General features: G+C 44.2%; 1 protein-coding gene across 3 annotated transcripts in view; it reads left to right on the top strand.

Moving 5' to 3' along the window:
- Positions 1 to 15,705, top strand: part of LOC127572341 (amyloid-beta A4 precursor protein-binding family A member 1-like) — a 136,271-nt gene that overhangs the window by 9,585 nt on the left and 110,981 nt on the right. The window contains exon 1 of one of the 3 annotated variants that reach the window (XM_052019484.1): positions 11,635 to 11,654. The exons of the other annotated variants lie outside the window; for them this stretch is intronic. The gene's annotated coding sequence lies outside the window, so the exon portion shown is untranslated. Of the gene's footprint in view, positions 1 to 11,634; positions 11,655 to 15,705 lie in introns of those variants that run through there. 3 annotated transcript variants of the gene reach the window in all.

The raw sequence follows: 15,705 nt of genomic DNA, 5'->3' as shown, positions 1-15,705 counted from the left end.
GCAAAACGCCAGCAACTACAGGCCCAGAGCCATCAAACGCTCCTGTTCAGCCCTTTCCTGATGTGTTGAACCGTTCTGTTATCATCCTTGTAAATCTTTATTTTATCTTCTAATTTGATATCATTTTTGCCCTCCAGGATGGCTGTGATGTGTGGTACTTGGTTTCTTATTGTCACATGTACTGAGATAAACGAAAAGTTTTGACTTGCATGCCATCCAGACAGATCACTTCAAAACCTAAGTACATGGAGGTAGTACAAGGGAAAAGCACTAACAGAATGCACAATGTAGTGATACAGTTGCAGAGAAAGTGCAGTGCAGGTAGACCATAAGGTGCAAGGGCCACGACAAGGTAGATTGTGAGGTCAAAAGTTCATCTTTATCGTACAAGAGGTCTATTCAGTAGTCTTATAATAGCAGGAAATTGTCCTTGAGCCTGGTGGTGCATGTTTTCAAGCTTTTGTATTTTCTGCCTGATGGAAGGGGGGAGAAGAGAGAATGACTGAGGTGGGAGGGGTCTTTGATTACATTGGCTGTTTTTCTGAGGCAGCGAGAAGTGTAGGCACAATCAGTGGAGGGGAGGCTGGTTTTCATGATGGACTGGGCTGTGTCCACAACTCTGCACTTTCTTATGGTCTTGGGCAGAGCGGTTGCCATACCAAGCTGTGATGCATCTGAATAGGATAATGGGTGTTGCTAAGATATGCTTTGCCTGTAAAAACATACAATTCTTAGATATTGGATTATATTCTATATGTGAATTGTACCACGTGTTAGACAGGACTCTTGTCTCTGTTGGAAGGCAGTTGGTTCAAGTCTCAACCCAGAGACTTGAACACATGTATCTAAGTTGACGTTCCAGTCCAGTACAGAGAGAGTGCTGCACTGTCAGAGGTGGTGTCTTTTTCATACACCTATACCTTGAGGCTGTGTCCAGTCACTTAAGTCAATGCAAAAAGTTCTATGGTGACCTGGGGCCAGTATTAATCCCTCAGTCAATATCTATAAAACAGTTTAACTGATGGGTTTCACATTGTTGTTTGTGGGAGTTTGCTGTGCATAATTTGGCTGCCAAAGTTCTTGCATTACAACAGTGACCGCACTTCAAAAGGTGCTTAATTGACAATAAAGTGGATTTGGATTTCTTGAGCTTGTGAAAAGTGCTATGTACATAAATCTATTTGTTAGCCATTTTCAATTCATTTGCTTAGTTGTTTTGCCTCAGGGCATATACAGTCATTAGACCTTTAACTTTCTGTTTGATTGGAATTCAAAGGTTGCTAAATCCTTGAGAGATTTGACTCTCTGAGTAGGAATCTGTGTAAGATTTTACTTTACCTTCTGGGGCTGAGAATGCGTTCCCAGATGGTACATTTAGCAGGCCTTCTCTGTAGTGGTAACTATTCTGGCAGCTCCAGTGGCCTTCATGAGCCATTGATTAATGATTAGAGGGAATCATTGACGATATCTGAAGGTTGCTGATTCTTGTGGATTTACAAGTCCTGCATCGTAATTGGCATTTAGGAAAGAAATGAGCTCTTAACTCCCATCTTATAAGAAATTAAGTTTGGCTTAATACTATGAAGTGGCTGTAAGACTAACAGGGCTGCAGAAAAATAATAGCAGTGGTGCAGCTGATAGAGCTGTTACCGCATAATGCCAGCGACCAGAGTTCAATCCTGACCTCTGCTACTGTCTATGTGGAGTTTGCATGTTTTCCCTGTGACTTGCATGGGTTTCCTCGGGGTGCTCCAAATTCCTCCCACATCCCAAGGATGTGTGGGTTGGAAAGTTTAGTTAGCTGCTATAAATTGTCCCTTTTGTATAGGTGAGTGGTAGTTGATGGGAATATGAGGAGAATAAAATAAGTTTTGGTGTGAACGGGTGCTCAATGGTTGATGCAGACTCAGTGGGTTGATGGGCCTGTTTCTGTGCAGTATGATGCAAAGAGATTGTAACTGCATTTATATAAGGGGACAGGTGCGATGGGCTAAAAGAGCACAGGCCAGGACCAAACACTCTGAATGTACTTGTACTTACACAGCCTGGAGGTGTCCAAAAAGCCATTGCACTCAATAAAGCATCTGGTATTGGTTTATTATTGTCACTTGCACTAAGGTACAGTGAAAAACTTGTCTTGCATACCGTTCATACAGATCAATTCATTACACAGTGCATTGAGGTAGTACAGGGTTAAAAACAATAACAGAATACAGAGTAAAGTGTCATAGCTACAGGGAAGTGCATTGCAGGTAGACAATAAGGTGCAAGGTCATAACAAAGTAGATTGTGAGGTCAAGAGTGCATCTCATTGTATAAGGGAACCATTCAATAGTCTTATCGCAGTGGGATAGAAGCTGTCCTTGAGCCTGGTGGTATGTGCCCTCAGGCTCCTGTATCTTCTACCTGATGGGAGAGGGGAGAAGAGAGAATGACCCGGTGGGTGGGGTCTTTGATTATGCTGGCTGCTTCACCAAGGCAGTGAGAGGTATAGACAGAGTCCATGGAGGGGAGGCTGGGTTTCGTGATGTGCTGGGCTGTGTCCACAAATTTCTGCAGTTTCTTGCAGTCTCAGGCAGAGCAGTTACCATACCAAGCCGTGATGCATCCAGATCGGATGCTTTCTATGGTGCATCGATAGAAGTTGATGAGTGTCAAAGGGGACATGCCAAATTTCTTTTTCTTGTATTGTGGTCAAAGTTGTAATGTGGGAAACAGAACATCTAATTTGTGCACCAAGCTCCTACAAATGGTAATGATATGATCATCTATTAAACAATGTTATTTGAAGAACAAATATTGACCAGAACACTGAGGAAATCCCCATTTAGTAGTGCCCAGGTGATACTTTATAATCGAAGATGAGTGGGCAGGGCCACCGTTTAATGTTTCATTTGAATGGCAGCCTCTTGAACAGTGCTGCACTCCCTCAGGGCTGCATTGGGATATCAGTCTGGATTTTCCACTCCAGCATCTGGAACGGGGCTTAAACCCACTACCTCCTAACATAAGGGCAGCAGAGAGACTACTGCTTGCTGAGCTAGAGTTGACCCTCTTGCATGCTGATGTTGATGTGACACTTGCATTTGTACATGATTTTAAACAAATCTAAGAAAGGATGTGGGCAGGTGAATACAAGCTTGGTCACAGAGGTAGGCTCCAAGCTCTCTAGTAAAGGAACAGGGAGCCAGAGAGGCTTCTGGAGGGAATTCCAAACCTTCTGGAGGTGAAAACCATCATAACAGATGTATAACCGTGGGCTTTGGAATAAAGAGATCAGTAATGAAGCCTGCTGCTTCTTGATGGCCAAGTTGGGCTGCAGAGATTTCAGGAGAATACGGAAAATATGTATACAACTGGAAGAAGCAATTCGTAGCTGTTATGTCAATGCATCTGAAGCTTTATTTCCTAGATTTTTTACACTAGTGTTCAGATCTGCAGTATTTTGCTGAAGTGACCTGGTAATGTATATAAAAAATTATAAATACAAGGAAGTGTAGATCCTCAAGCTCTTCATATCTGTCATGCAGTTCAATAAGGTCATGGCTTACTGAACTGCATAGTGTCCCTTTCCTGCACTAACCCCATAGCCCTTGATTTCCTGTGTATTCAAAATCACTGAAAATGACCTTTCTTTTAAAAAAAATGATGTTGATCTCTTCGTTAAACTCAATGAGTTTGGTCTTCACAGCTCTTTATTAGTGAATGCCAAGGATTCATCATCCTCTGGGTGAAGAAATTTCTTCTGACCTCAGTCCTGAATTGTTGCCCCCACCCCCCCCCCCCCCCCCTTATTTTGGGAATGTGACCCCTTGTTCCAGCCACATAGCCAGGTTCTGCCCTGAACCATCGCCAAAACCTCTCTGGCCTGTTAATCAGTTTACAAATGTTGTATTTCTGTTTCCACAATAGTTGCCTGCTGTTCTACAAATAAGGCTGCAGCAGGAGATTCTGGGTAGGGTGCTTTGGGAAAGTTGGGTGCAAATTGGGTTTGAGATTGCACCGGTCACCTCCAAGTGAACTTATGCTTTTCTTTGGCAGTTATTCAAGGTTAAGGGTGTTATTTCTTTTAATGTGGGGTAGCCATTGCATACCAACGATTAGAAGGGCTTGGGTGAGATCTTGGTCTAATGGCGTAAGATGATTGGAGACCAGGTACTGTCACATGCACATAGGCACATGTACGTGTGCTCTGAACATCCAAACCCATGTACCCTCATCCTCCTCGACCTCATTCCTTTACCCTCTCTAATTCCCTCCCTTCATCAGTCTATTCCTTCCCTCACTCCCTCTCCTTCAATCGCAATCCATATCTGTCCCTCCTTCCTTTTAACATCTTCCCCTTTTGCCCAACCACTTGCTATCAAATCCTGCCCCCTTCCCCAAAGATCCCTCCCTCCAACCCATCCCGTCTCAAGCCCTCCCTTTCTCATCCCTCCCCCTTAAACCTCCAGCATTTTGCTCACCCCTTTAACTAGCAATCCTTGCTGTGGGGGGAGTTTTATCTGGAATTGATTTTTATCGCCAAAGATAAACATTTTAATTGAAGTGGCCGAGCCTCAGGAACCTGTCTTATTTTGGGGAGGAGGAACTTCTTAAAAAGAAAACTGCAGAGTCTGATAATTCATGTATGTGAGTTAGTTTCTTGGTAAGATGTGCTTTGATTTGGAATTTTTTATATTTTCATTCAAGGGATATTGACTTTACTGGCTGAACAAGCATTTAATTGCCCATCCCTAGTTCTCCTTGAGAAGGTGGTAGTGAGCTGCCTTCTTGAGCTGCTGCAGTCCTTGAGGTGTGGGTCTACCCACAATGCTGTTTGGGAGAGAGTTCCAGGATTTTAACCCAGTAACAGTGATGTGTTTCCAAGTCAGGGTGGCTTGGAGGGCATGTTCCCATGCTTTTGCTGCCCTTCTCCTTCTAGCTGAGGGAGGCCCTGGGTTTGGAATGTGCTGTCCAAGGCTTCTAAAAAGTAATAGTTGGATTGGTAAGAAATTGAGCACAGTTTGAGGTTTCCAAACCAGCAGCATCTCCCAATGACATCCTGAACCAAATGAGGAGTTGGCGGGAAGCACAAGTGGGGATGGGTTTTGTTCATAACTCCTTGCAATTAAAAATTCCCTGAAGTTTTCACTCTGGTTTGACTGACTGCACTCAATCTAGCTGCAAAATTAGTGAAAACCAATAGGTTAAATTAATGCCATTGGAAATGGGATTGATTGTAAATGCTTCTGTTTGGATGTTTTATTGAAACTCTCAACATTAGTTATTTTCCGTATCAAAAACGAGGGCAGAAGTTTAAGGTGAGAGGTAGGAGTTTAAAGGGGATCTGTGGGGTATTTACGGAGTGATTGATATCTGGAATGTGCTACCAGAGGAGGTGGTGGAATCCGATACAATTACTATGTTTAAGAGACACTTGAAGCAAGGCATAGAAGGATGTGGTTCTAATGCAGTCAAATGGGATTAGCATAGCTGGGCATGAAAGGGTCAACATGGATGTAGTGGGCTGAAGGGCCTGTTTCTGTGCTCTGATTCTGACTTCTTAGTAAATTCAACACTTTTAGGAATTTATTTTAACATCTGCTGACTGGCTCCCATGTGCACATAATAAATGTGCCCAATTTGAAGAACCTTCCGAGATGCCACCATCAGCAGATACTTGCCATCCTGGTTATTTCCATTTGTGGCAAGGCTGGATTCATGGATGGCTGAGTCCATCAGGGCAAAGACTTTCAAATTGATTTAAAGATTGTTGAAACTCTACAGGGGCTCAACTTACACTCCCTGAGCTTTCCAATCGAGTCCACTTTGAGTGGATTCCTCATTAAAGCCAGTGGAACACTAGGCCTTTCTTTTAATTGGTTGTAGGTTTGTTGCAGATTTACTGGAATGCAGCATGAAATTAGTTAACAGTGCTACAGTACCTTGGCTTTCCTGAATCCTTTTGTCAAAGTCGAGTTCATTGTCATGTGCACAGGTGCAATGAAAAACTTGCTTGCAGCAGCATCACAGACACTGCAGCATCAAATAAGCAGCATTCACAATAAAAACATAAATTAAACATAAATTATACGCAAGAAAGAACACAATTAGAACAAAAAAAGTGCATTTTAGTGCAAAGTGATCAAAGTGGTGATAGTTTTGCTAAACTTTTAGTCATTAGGTTTGTGCCGGTTGGTTCAAGAACCGAATTGTTGAAGGGAAGTAGCTGTTCTTGAACCTGGTGGTGTGGAACTTCAGGTTTCTGTACCTCCTGCGAAAAGATGGCATGGACTGGACGGTGGGGATCTTTGATGGATGTTGCCATCTTGAGGCAACACCTCCTGTAGATGTTACCGATGGCGGCGAGGCATGATGTATTGGACTGAGTCCGCTACTCAGTTGTACATTTATTTTCCATTTATTTATCCAACGTCCCCTAAAGTAATACTGTCCCTGCCTGAATGCCACTTAGAGTGATACATTCTCGTATTCTGATAACTTTTTATATTTCCTTTTGGCTGAGGAGGAGGCCAGTTGGCCCATTAAATCTATGCCTGCTGTCAGAGCATTTCCATCAGTCCCATTGCCCTACTTCTTTCCTTGCAACCCATGCTCTCTCTCATGTCCATCATCTCCCCACTGATTCTCCTTCCACCCACTCTCACTGGGTGTTAATCCAGCTGCATGTCTTTGGGATGTGGGAGGAAACAGGAGCACCCAGGTGAAACCCACGTGCTCTTGGGGAATGTGTGCAAACTCCATACGGACTGCACCTGAGATCAAGATTGAACCTGGTGTTGTGTGGCGGCAGCAGCACTGACTCCTGCACCATTATGCCACCTGAAGAATTTACCAACTGCCCCCTTAAATCTGTGTACTGCCCCTGTGCTATTTTCTCATAGATTCACCAAGTAATGAACGCTATCTTTCACTTTTTAAATTCTTGCAATGCTTCCTGCATTGTAAACCTCCATTTAGATCTTTACTTAACCTTCACCGCAGGAAACAAGCCAACCAACTGTGACACCAATCATCTTAAGAGGCGCTCCATGATCACATGAACATCACAAGGACTGCTTTGTGATCACACAAGTCTTTAAGGGCTGTTGTATTATGTTACAAGCATTACAAAAAAAAAATTGCTCTCCAGTTCTTCAGTTGCAAGGGTGTTCTATGAGTGTACATGCATTGTAAGGGCTGTACAATTCCATTGAATATCATAAAGACTACTCAATGATCAGTGTGTGATCATTGTGCATTGTAGGAACTGCTCTATGTTTGGTGTGCAGTCTTGTTGACCATTGTAAGAGGTGTTCTGTGATCAGAAGTGCTGTAGTAAGGGCTGCAGTTGGATGGTGGTGAGTGGTATTATTGATTTAGAGGGACTGAGGGAATAACAGGCAGGTTAATTGTTGCTGTGATCTGAATTAAGTAAGCAGTGTTTAATTCGGTATTAGAACATGGAACAGTACAGTACAGCACAGGAACAGGCCCTTCGGCCCACAATGTCTCTGCCAACCAAGATGCCAGTTTAAACCAATCCATCTGCCTGCACATGGTCTATAATCCCACCATTCCCTACCTGTTCCTGTGCTTGTCTAAATGCCTCTTAAATATTGCTATATTTTCTGCTTCAACCATTTTCCCTGGCAGTGCATTCCAGGCACATACCACTGATAAGATAAGATCTTTATTAGTCACATGTACATCAAAACACACAGTGAAATACATCTTTTGCAAAGTGATTTTGGGGGACAGCCCGCAAGTGTCGCCACGCTTCCGACACCAACATAACATGCCCATAACTTCCTAACCTGTACGTCTTTGGAATGTGGGAGGAAACCGGAGCACCTGGAGGAAACCTGCACAGACATTGGGAGAACGTACAAACTCCTTACAGACTGTGGCCGGATTTGAACCCGGTTCGCTGGCGCTGTAAAGCATTATGCTAACCACTATGCTACCGTGCGTGCCTGCCACTGTCTTTAAAACAAAAAGAATTTGCCTTGCATATGTCCTTTAAATTTACCTCCCTCACCTTAAACCTATGCCCTCAAGGAGAAAAGCACCCTGGGGAACAAGGACTTTAAGCTACCTGCTCTATCTATGCCCCTCACAATTTTATATATAGGCAACGCCCACATTAGGGTTGTTTGGGGTTTGGAAATTTGTCCTTATAGAATTCACAAATCACTACCCCAAAATTTGCGGTGCAGAATAAAATTTGCTCTCACTGAATTTATGTGGGGGGAGCAAAAAGTAAATCAACACAATTTTTTTTCAACTCTCATTTCTTGACACAATGCACAGTTGACGTGGTTTTGCTTCATGGAAAATCACGATATGGCCTGTTTTCTGGGAATGAAACGCCCGCTATAATGTAGAGCTTACCTGTACTTCTATTGGGTCTCCCCTCAGCCTCTGATGGTCCAGAGAAAACAGTCCAAATTTGTCAAACCTCCCCTTCTAGCTAATACTCTCAAACCCAGGGTATTGTGTGCCATTCTGGAGAGAGTGCAGAGAAGATTCACTGGAATGTTGCCTGGATTGGAGGACATTAGTTATGTGGAGAGATTGGATGGGTGGGACTTATTTTCCCTGGAGGCTGAGGGGTGACCTGACAGAAGGATACAAGATGGTCAAGATTTTTTTCCCATTGTAGGGGTATCAAAAACAAGACGGTAAAGGCTTAAGGTGGGAGGGAGGAGATTTAAAGGGGATCTTTTTAACACAGTGCAGAGAGATGACTGTGCCAACCATGATGCCAAATTAAACTAAACCCATCTAACTGCACATGATCCATATCCCTCCATTCCTGCATGTTCATGTGCCTCTTAAATGCCACTATTATGTTTGCTTCCACCATTACCCCTGGCAGCACGTTCTAGGCACCCACCACTCCGTGTGTAAACAAAAAAAATCCGCACATTTCATTTAAACTTTCCCTCTCTCACCTTAAAGCTGTGATAACCTGGTATTTGACATTTCTACCCAGGGGAAAAAGGACTTTGTCTACTCTATCTATGCCTCTCAATTTTATAATTATAATTTATAATTTTATAAAGCTCTATCAGCTTTCCACTCAGCCTCTGATGCTCCAGAGAAAACAATCCAAGTTTGTCCAACCTCTCCTTGTAGCTGATGCTCGCTAATAACTATTATCAATGCATCAGGGCAAAGTAGAGCCTGGTTACGGTGAGAATGCTGCAGCGTCCATTGAAGCATTAAACTGGGGCTGTTTTCTCTCTTGGGTGGACATGAAAGATTTCGGGCCACTTGTGACAAAGTGCAAGGGAGGTCTGCCCAGTGTCCTGGCCAGTATTTACCCCTCTCTCATCCTCTCTAAGGTAGAAGATCTGATCAGATCACATTGTTTGTGGGAGCTTGCTGTGCACTAATCATGCTTCCCAAATTACCGCTGTGACCACCCTCTAGAGCACCCAGAGGTGGCCAGAGACACAGTAGAAATGCAGGCCTTTCCTCCTGACCAAGAGCAGGCCGGTGGTGCTGTGTGATGACATTGCTTCCTACAGAGGCCCAAAGCAGTGTGTGACGATCGCTGGATACCAGAGCATTGATGAGCATGTGTTTGTGTGATATGAATATTAATCCCGTCTTTTATTGTACTGTGGATCCTGGAAGCACAAACTTGCCGGCTCAGCACAATTGCTCAAAAGCATTTCTGTGTAAAAACTGTCGAGCGCACTCAGCTATGACTGCTGGGTCAGATTTACAGATGGGAAGGCAATGGTTTGTTTTGATTGTGCTACTCTCAAACGGTGCTAAAACGGCAGTTTCAGTCAGATGGCCTGTCATTTCAGGCTGTGAAAAGCCAGTTGATATATGACTAAAGTTATTTGATTTATAAGTTGGATGTGTTTCAGTGCTGGCCCCCCACCCCCCAGCCCTGAGTCAGATCAAGGGGGTTCAAGTCTAACTTAACAGTATTAAGCATAAAATTCTTCGTTGATGTTTTAACACAGCACTGAGGTAGGGATCGCGTGTCACTCAGAGAAATCCAATATGTGTCCTTCAAGTCTCAAAAATCGGGTTGTATGCTGATTATCACACTGATGTTTATGGGAGTTTGCTGTGTGCAATTTGGAAGTCATGTTTTCCACATTACAGTGGTCGTATCCTTACTGGTTGTTAAGTGCTTTGTGTGTTAAGGTGCGATGTAAATGCATGATTTTCCCTTTTTCTGATTGAGAAAATGGGATAGTCTCTGGAGAAAAGAGAGAATGAAAGATTATGAAAGAGAATGGTAAAGGTGAAGAAGATGTGAGGATTCCAAAGGTAGGATCCATGAATGTTGGAGAGTCACTAATAAGTTCACAAGAAACTTTACACAAAGAATGTGGTACTCTGTCCAGGAGAAAGGAAACGAGGGAAATGATAGGGTAAGGTGAAGAAGGGTGGAGGAAGTCATGTGGAACATAAACATGGCAGGGATCAGATAGGGGCACTGTCATTTTGTAAATGCCATTAATTCTAAGCTGACAAGTCAAGACAAGACAAGATATCTTTATTAGTCGCATGTACATTGAAACACACAGTGAAATGCATCTTTTTGTGTAGAGTGTTCTGGGGGCAGCCCACAAGTGTCGCCACGCTTCCGGCGCCAACGTAGCATGCCCGCAACTTCCTAACCCGTACATCTTTGGAATGTAGGAGGAAACCGGAGCACCTGGAGGAAACCCACGCAGACTCGGGGAGAACGTACGAACTTCTTACAGACAGCGGCCGGAATTGAACCCGGGTCGCTGGCGCTGTAATGACATTACGCTAACCGCTACACTACCGTGCCTGCCCTTAGGAATGGTAAAGGGAAAAAAATAACTGGTGGGAGCTGTCTACAGGCCACCAAATAATAACATTACAGTGGCACAGGCAATAAACCAAGAAATAGATGTAGCAGAGGATGCGGAGAGTCTACAGAGAGAGATAGGTAGGTTAAGTGAGTGGGCAAGGGTCTGGCAGATGGAGTACAATGTTGATAAATGCGAGGTCATCCACTTTGGAAGGGAAAATAGAAGATCAGATTATTATTTAAATGGTGAAAGATTGCAGCATGCTGTTGTTGTGCAGAGGGACTCGGGAGCGCTTGTGCGTGAATCGCAAAAGTTTGGTTTGCTTCAACTTTACAGGGCACTGGTGAGGCCGCACCTGGAGTACTGCGTGCAGTTCTGGTCTCCTTACTTGAGGAAAGATATAGTGGCTTTGGAGGTGTTGCAGAGGAGGTTCACCAAGTTGATTCTAGAGATGGGGTTAGCCTATGAGGAGAGATTGAGTCAGCTGGGACTATACTCACTGGAATTCAGAAGAATGAGAGGGGATCCTATAGAAAATATAAAATTATGAAAGGGATAGATAAGATGGAGGCAGGAAGGTTGTTTCCACTGGTAGGTGAGATGAGAACTAGGGGACATAGCCTCAAGATTTGGGGGAGTAGGTTTAGGACGGAGATGAGGAGGAACTGCTTTTCCCAGAGAATAGTGAATCTGTGTTAAGTAATGAGGAACTGGTTTTACTGCAGTACATGTCCTGTAAATTTGGGAAGAAAAGCAGCATTTTTTCCATGTTAACTCGGCAGTTTCACTTCCTCAGCTTGCATTTTAAACTGGGTTGTCAGCAGGAGAGCTACAGAAGGAAGCTCAGCTCAATTGAAGGTAAGCTAAAATGTTGTAGGATTGATGTGAATAATTCATGAGAGGAAAGTTACTCTACTGTCCAATAGAATGAAGGACCAGGTTTGAATCTTAGAGTGACGGAGCGCAGGAGGCTATTTGGCCCATTGTGCCTGTACTGGCTCTTTAAGATCTTCTCACTTCTCTTTGCTCTTTCCTCATTTCCCTGCAAGTATTTTCACTGTTTGCATGTTTATCCAGCTCCATTTTCTAAGCTGCTGTTGAATCTGTTTCCACTTTCCTTTGAGGCACTGTGTTCTAGATCACAGCTTGCTGTGTAAGAATAGATTCTCCTCGTCTCCACTTTGCTTCCTTTCCCGAAGCCCTTAAATGTGTGACTGCTGGTCATGGGCTCTTCTGCTAGAGGAAGGAGCTTTGGACTTATTCAAAACCCTTCATGATTTCAACACCTCCATTAAATCTCCCTGTTAAATCTCTCTGCCTTAACATGCCTTCAGCTGCTTCAGTCTTGCAATATAACTGTTCAAAATGTCTGGTGGATAAAAACATAATGAACTGGGGATAGGCCATTCAGCCCCTCAAGCCTGTTCTGCCACCTAATAAGATAACAGTTGATTTGATTGTAACCTTAGCTTTGCATCCAGTTTTCCCCTGGTAACCTTTCACCCCTTCCAATCTAAAGTCTGTTTGCCCTTTGAAGAAGAGAATTTCAGAGACTCTGTGTTCTGGGGGAATTTTTGCCACATCACTGTCTTAAATGGGAGAGGCCTTATTTTTTTAAACAATGACCCTTAGTTCTAGATCCTCTTCCTCAGAGGAAAGATCCTCTCCCCATCCATCCTGTCAAATTCCCCCAGGATTGTGTATGTTATAGTCGAGTCCTCTCTCACCCATCTAGATCTCCGCCAATATAAGCTTAGCTTGTCTCTTTCCTCATAAGACAGCCTGTCCGTTCCAGGTGTTAGCCAAGCCATCGTTCTCTGAATTGTTTCTGATGCATAAACATTCTTCCTTAATTAAGGGGGATCAATATTGTACACAGTACTCCAGATGAGGCCTCGCCATTACCCCATATGACAGAAGCAAGACCTCCCGTTTTTATATTCAATTCCCCTCACAATTCCTCTAATTACTTGTTCTACCTGGCTACTAGCTTTTTACAAATCACACTCGAGGACACTCGGGTCCCTCTGTATGTAAGAGCTCTGCAGTCACTCACTGTTCTGATAATGCGTGCTATTGAGTTTTTCCTGTTTAAAATGGACAGCTTTACATTGTCCCACATTATGCTCCATTTGACAAGTCTTGGCCTACTCGCATAACCTATCTATATTCCTCTCATGGCTCCTTGTATCCTTTTCACATCTTTCTTTTCTCTGCCTTTGTGTCATCAGCAAATTTAGCACCTTTGCCATTGGTGCCTTATTCCCAAGTTGTTTATGTGAGTTGTGAAAAGGACTGTTCTGTTAAAATCTCCTCTGCAGCCTTTCCAAGTCCTTGATAACCACCCCATAAGTGCAGTGCTCAGCACTGGCTTCAGTACACTGGCTGAGACCTAACCCATGATTCTGTAGAGGTCCTGCATAATTTTCAACTATATTTATAGAGTGCAGCATCCTGCATGATTTTTTTTCTTTAAACAGCCTTTTCAACCTGTCCTGTCACCCTCAAGGATGTATATATTCAGTCCTTCTCTCTTCCTCTTGGTCTCACTATTCCTGATGCCCTATTAACCATCTGGGGTGAGTGAGAAGAATTCAGAGCTGATGGTGAGCAGAGGTGTTTTTGAATCTCCAACTCTTAACATCCAGTGCTGAAGGCTCCTATCTTGTTTGGTGAAATTAGATAAAAATAGATCCAGTCCTTCAACGTGGCTCTTGGATCCTGGTGAGAATTTTTCCATAGCTCTGTATTCTTTGCTTGATGGTTTTTATTTTCCCATTCCTGGTGATGGTTTGTGCAGGAGGCAAGACTTGGAATTATAGAGTTATACAGCAGGGAAACAGGCCCTTCTGCCCATTAAGTTGATGCTGACCATCAACCACATATTTAAACTAGTCTAACTTTTCTAATGCTCTCCCCATTCCCATCAACTCCCCCCACCCCCATCCCCCAGATTCTACCACTTACATACACACTGGGGGGTAATTCACAGTGGACAATTAACCTACCAACCTGCACATCGTTGGGATGTGGGAGGGGACCGGAGCACCGAGGGGAAACCCACAGAACTTCAAACAGATGTGCTGAAGTGGCCCTGTGGGGGAGAGTGACCTGTGGCAGTTGCTTCTCCTTGGTGATTTCTACACTGATATCTGCCAAGGACACTGTGTTATGTTCCCTTTATATTGTTCCTCTGACAGCGCAGTGTTTGGTCAACACTTCCCATCCAATAGTATAATGTTCCCTCACTGCTGCTCCTCCCCCTCCTGTCTACTCTGGCAACTTAGGGCTGAGTTCTTTCATTAATGGTGCTCTTTCCACCCCCTCCTTCCCACCCACAGCAACAGCCCAACTTCTCTGCTGCTCTGGTAGAGTCAGCATAGATTATCCCTTGCCCTTCCATGGGTATACTGGGGCTTGTCTTTCTTCCCAGGTACCCCACCCAATAATGGGCGGGATCTTCCACTGACCCTGAAGTCCATTGCCAGCCCACGCGCCATGCTGTTTCCTCCAGAGTATCCCAGGCACAGTCCTCCACAGGGTGGCCAACTCTCAGCTGATCCACACAGTGTTGCACCTCCCTGATCCTCGGTGGCAGGCTGCAGTCCCAGAGTGGCAGTGACATCTGGTGAGGTCCTTCCTCGGGTACATTGGCTGTACAGCTCTCAGTGAATTTGAATGTTTGTGAATGAGAACCGTGGGTTTGCTACCAGTGCACTCCAGCATTGAATCCTCAGCAGTAGAAACAATTAGTGTTTCCCTTTCCCTCTTGAGTGCTATCCCACCCCTTTTGAGTTCTCTCACTCCAAGAACTTGTCTTCGTCTCTGAACTCCATTCTTCCAAGATGCACTCTCACCACCGAGTGAGGCCAGTTGGAATAAAGCCCGGAGAAGATAATTATTGGTCTCTCTTCTGGGCTTTGTGATGTTCTTCAGGAGCTCACTCTGCTTTGATTAGCCTGTACATTAATTCTGCTAACTTGCCATTTCCGTGAGAGGAAGTGCCACTGTGCTCTGCATCTGATGTGTGCATGTTCTTTTTTTACCCGGACGCGCTCCTCAGCAAACAATGAGGAAGGCACTTTGTTTTCAGCTGGGTGGGTGGGCCTCAGCTGTGGGTTTTGAGGAGGCTGCTTTAGTTGTATTATGAGTACCTGAATAGGCCTGTTATAATCCACGGCCGAGCTGTTACTTTCCTACAGGACTATTCTGGCTGAGATGGCATTGTGTTTTGGTGGAATTTCAAGCTGCTGGACTGGCCCGTAGGATTCCGGGAGGTCAGCCAATGGGTGGAATCAGATAATGCCCTTCAAATATCTCTGTCACCTCCTCTAGCCACACCACCCTCTGACACATCCATACGCCTCCAGTTCTGGCCTTTTGAGCACCCCAATTTCTATGGTTGCCACTGGGAGCTGCGTCTTCAGTTGCCAAGGTCCAAAACTCTGAAATTCTCTCCCTAATCCATAGAGTCATAGAGTTATACAGCACAGAAACAGGCCTTTCAGCCCAACTCATCCATGCTGACCAAGTTGCCTCAGTTGAGCTAGTCCCATTTGCTTTGGCCCATGTCCCTCTAAACCTTTCACGTCCATGTACCTCTCCAAATGTCTTTTAAATGTTGTAATTGTACCCACCTCTACCACTTCCTCTGGCAGCTCATTCCATATATTCACTGTCCTCTGTGGTGGGGGGAGAAAAACCTGTGTGTGTTTATGGAATCCATGCTGGTATTTTTATTCTAAACCAAACTCAGTTCAGGCTTTTTGGTCCCTTGTCCTGCTCTCTATTCAGTGAGTTGGTACCAGGTTTTGTCTGTGATTCTGCTTCTGTGGGATGTCTGACCATGTTAAAAGTGCTGTTGAAATTCAAGAGCTGGGTTGCTATTTCTTCCTCTTCCCATTGCAGT

Source organism: Pristis pectinata, chromosome 7 (assembly GCF_009764475.1).
Source record: "Pristis pectinata isolate sPriPec2 chromosome 7, sPriPec2.1.pri, whole genome shotgun sequence".
NCBI lineage: Eukaryota > Metazoa > Chordata > Chondrichthyes > Rhinopristiformes > Pristidae > Pristis > Pristis pectinata.
Note: the sequence above shows the minus strand (reverse complement) of the source record. Positions and strands in the feature narration are given on the sequence as shown.